At 40.1% G+C, this 4,571-nt stretch overlaps 1 pseudogene; it reads right to left on the bottom strand.

The window, feature by feature from the left end:
* Nucleotides 1-607: 607 nt before the first annotated feature.
* Nucleotides 608-1,756, bottom strand: LOC101521288 (N-acetyllactosaminide beta-1,3-N-acetylglucosaminyltransferase 2-like; annotated as a pseudogene).
* Nucleotides 1,757-4,571: the final 2,815 nt, after the last annotated feature.

Below are 4,571 nucleotides of genomic sequence, written 5' to 3'. Positions count from 1 at the left end.
AAAAATGAAACACTCTCTCGTTATGGTCCTTATCAGACCGCAGCAAGAAAAACTGGATGAGGGCCACAGAAGGATGCTCATTTTGCAAAATGAACAAACTAGATGAACACAAGAAAATACTGTTGGGTGGCAGGAAATTCTGACAAAGAAAAATCTGGACAATTTTTCAAGCTCTTTCCAAATGGCGTGAAAACAAGGGTAATTCCATGTCACAAAAATCACTGACTTGTGTATAACAAGGTCTTTGTAGCCAATGTTTATAAACGCTTGAATTATACACAAATCAGCATTACAATGGGAAACAGGAATGTTATTCGCACAGGAGGACAAAGAAAAAACAGCCTGAAGTGGTGAATTCTAGAAACGTAATGATCTGAGGTTGAAAGGGGACAAAGTAGAAAACAGTGACCACAACGCCCACCCAGTGGAAAGGATCCAAGCCAATCATGCTACCCCCTCCTCCAAAAAACAAATGCAAATAACCAGTATCTTGCGTTCTGCTAGGCCGTCTCCAGGGTGTGGCGCACAACCACCCTGATGGGAAAACCCCACAAGGGAACTATTTCAGGATATCCCCTTCTAATGCACAATTTAGCCTGCATCCATTTTAGCAATTTAAATGAGCGTGTTGCAACTGAGACCAAATGTCAGTCATCTCCTGAGGTTTTCGACTGTGCACTAACATCAGGTCTACATAGGGACAAATATTCTTGTTTTTCTCCTCGATGTCGAATGTCCGGAAGCCTTTGTGCTTCTCGGGAACCAGGCCAAGTTTCTGAAGGCACATCCCCGTGTACACGTCATCAGTGGGGTAGAGGTGGACGTTGTACAGCCATAGTGCCAGGGCACCCGAGTAGAGGAAGCCGCCACCCCCAGTGTACGGAGGGTGGACTCCCGGGTACACCACCTCTGGGATGTAGTACTTGAGTTTCTCACCTGGTGTGGCCAGGCATTGTGAATCACACTGCCGATAAACAAATCTTTGGCTTTGTTCCTGGCTAAGCTCTTCAGCTAATTCAGGGTGTGGTGGGTATTGATGAACACATCCTCATCGCCCTTGAACATAAACTCGGTGTCCGGGCAATTGGCGCTGATCCAGCGCAGGAACAGCTCCTCCTTCAGGAACAGGTTGAAGAAAGTGTCCCTGTAGTTCCACAGCAGGATGTCTAGGTGCTTCTCACTCTCGAACTTCAACAAATCTGACAGTTTGGAGTGGTTGTCCCCGGCCGGGGTTTGACCCACACCACACCACACTCAGGTTCCCCACCTGTGTCTCCGAATCGCCTACCTCTAAGCAAAATGGGACGTGAGTGACTTGATGGCCAGCAGCAAGGCTTCGTGGCACACTTCCCTGGTGGATCAATAAGCAGGGAATAATTCTGACATCTCAGATACAGCAGAAATCTTTAAACCTGTCTGGCAAGTTTTGAAAATCTGTCACCACCAATGGGACCCTCAAGTCAGGCTTGCAGTAGTTCAGGTGGCTCACGTTGGAGGCCACTAACAGCTCCCCTTCTGGTTGGCCAACATGCTCAGAATGGGGTTATACTTCCTGTCCAGCTTTTCTTGCTCTCTGTTCCAATAGGCCTAGGGAGGGTTGGAGATCTTCCAGAACTTTTCTTTGGGTATTATCACTTTCCGCTTTCCGTTTTTTTTCTTGGCTACTGCTTTTGCAGACTTCCATAATCAGATAAATGAAGACATTTGCCATCATCAGGATACTCAACAGCTTTATTCTTCAACGTCCAACACTCATGTCTCCTATCTTGTCCAGGAACAGCTCCGGGTCATGCACGTCCTGGCCGCTGGGCGCTGCTCAGCTCGGCGACCGCTGCTGCTCACACTCCATGCACGGTGCCCAGGACTGGCGACCTGACAAACTCCGATTCTGTCTGGGCTCAGGTTGGCTTGGCTCGCCTACGGCACTTGTTGCCGCTGCCGCTGCTGCCAGTTTTTCTTAACCTTAAAATAAGGAACAAAAGCAAAAACAAACCTAGCTGTGAATTTAATGGACTTTAGTTAAAAGGTAGACTTTTTGGGAGGGTTGTTATCATGGTGATATTGAGTCTCTTAAAACCCACCTTCCATTTATTTTATTATATTTTGATGCTAACATTTTATAATCTTTGATTTTATTTGTGTAATGTATACTAGGCATATTTCAAGCTTATATTTACACTTTTTTGTGGCAGTAATTCAGATTACATTCAGATTTATTTTTATATTGGATATCTTTGTAAAATTTATGAAGAATTTCATCCTGTGAATATTTATGATCTTTGTGCATCTAACACACAGTGCTTTGAGCTTCGAATAAAATCATTTTTTTCTGTTGTAATAATTACGTATTTTCTCTTTCATTGTCCCATCAGGGATCTCTAGAATTCTGAGAGAGAGAAGTAATGGGTATCTTTTATAACCTAATTTTAGTGGGATTTGTTTGCTTGCATTTTGTAAAAAATTTACTTATGTATTATGAACAAATTTCATAATACAGATTTAGGGGTATAGTGATATTTTTCACTCCACTCATCTTCCTCTTTGTTTTTTTTTTTTTTTTGTTTTAAGTTTCTTACAATTGCCGACTTTCATTTTGCTTTGCAATCATTTAAACTCCATTGGGTAAAGAGTCCAACAAATAACAAGGAGAAAACCAATTTTATTGTTCATGAAGAGAATAGGCACAGTGTGTAACCAATAACCAAACATTAAGATGCTCCTGCAGATTGCATCTCCCTCTCTCTCTCTTTGGTACTCTTCATTAATTAGCACATCTCATTTTATAAGATCTTCTACCTTGACATTCTTTCATTGTGGTGATTATCAATCTCATTTCTGTGGATAGCACACATTCTTCAACATCATTCCTAAGGTTTCATGGGTTGTGGCAAATTCTTTCATATTCTGTTTGCTAAGGAAGGTCTCCGATTCACATTGATGAATACAGTATCTGATTGGCAGTTTCTTTGTTCAAGGAGTTGGACTATTTCCCTGCATTTTCTCCTAGCCTTATGGTTTCTGATAAGAAATCAATTGTTGCTCTAATTGATGATTCTCTGAAGGTAATGTGGCATGTTCTTTCATGGATATTTCAGAAGATTTTCTCTGTTTCTGACTATGTTTATAAGTAGTCCATATATATATAAAGTGTGCATTCTTTACTTGGGTGTCCCATTTTTTCCACATCAAAAATTTTACTGTCATTATTGGCCATCTAATCCATTTCTCTCTTTCCATTTTTTCAGGAATTCCTAAGATCTGTACGTCTGGTAGTTGGTTGTGTCTCACCAATCTACAGCACTGATTTGAATTTTCCTAATTTTTTATTTTGGCTTTTTGTCAGACTCACATACTTCCAAGATTTTGTCTTCTACCTAGAGTTTTTTTTTCCTTCTGTCTCACAACCCTGCTGATGCTCTCTACTGCAATTTTGCTTTGGCATATTGCATTATTTTCTGAAAACTTATTTATTTAATTATTATTGTATGATACAGTTTCATAGGCCTGGTATTTTTCTTACCCCCTCCCATGTAAATTCATGGTGTATTTTCCCCATATTATTACACTAGTACAGTCCTTCATAAACAGTTGTATGTCCATCATTCTGCTATTTAAATGTATGCTGACATTGCAGTGGCAACAATGGCAGAGAGTCTAGCATCCTATTGCCAGATATTTTAAAGTAATTTCATTGGGAGTCCATCTTTGATTTGTAAGTAGAGATGTATACTGCATCATATCCTCACATCTGGATATGATAGTCTTTATTTATTACACATTCCTTTAAATGGAAAGTGATAAAACCAACAACAGGAAGAAATATAGAACCTTTACAACAACATGAAGTTAAATAACATGCTAATGAATGACCAATGTGTCACCGAAGAAAAGAAAATTAAAAACCTTCTTGAGACAGATAATGCTACTATATAACCTATGAGTCAGTGAAGAAACTAATAAGAAAAAAACTTTAAAAGAATAAAATCAAAAATTTCAAAATCCATGAGATGTAGCAAAAGCAACATTGAAAGGGCTGTTATCTAGTATTTTGCATGAAGGTTGCCTTATATCAGAGAACCATTTATTTGTCCTTTTGTGATTGACTTATTTTACACAGCATGATGGTCTGTAATTGGGACCATTTGGTTGCAAATTGTAGTTTCATTTTGAATGGCTGAGTAATATTCCATGGAGAGGATGTGCCATAGTTTATTTATCCACTCCTCTTTTGATGGCCATCTGGGTTGTTTCTATGTCTACTGTAGATTGTGCTTCTGTAGTATAGGATTACAGATCCCTTCCTCGTATGCAGATTTCATTTCCTTTGGATGTATTCCCAGAAATGGAAGAGCTGGGTTATACAGCAGGTCAGTTTTCAGTTTTCTTAGTACCCTACATATTGCCGTCCATAGTGGTTGTGGTAGCATACACTCCCACCAGCAGTGAAGGAGGGTAACTTTCTCTGAGTATCCATGCTAGCAGGTGTTGTCTGTAGAGTACTGAATGTAGGCCATTGTCACTGGTGTTAGGTGGAACCTCAATGTCGTTTTCACTTGTATTTCCCTGACAGC

Source organism: Ochotona princeps, chromosome 13 (assembly GCF_030435755.1).
Source record: "Ochotona princeps isolate mOchPri1 chromosome 13, mOchPri1.hap1, whole genome shotgun sequence".
In the NCBI taxonomy this organism is placed as follows: Eukaryota; Metazoa; Chordata; class Mammalia; order Lagomorpha; family Ochotonidae; genus Ochotona; species Ochotona princeps.
The sequence above is the reverse complement of the archived record's forward strand: the minus strand, read 5'-3'. Positions and strand labels throughout refer to the sequence as shown.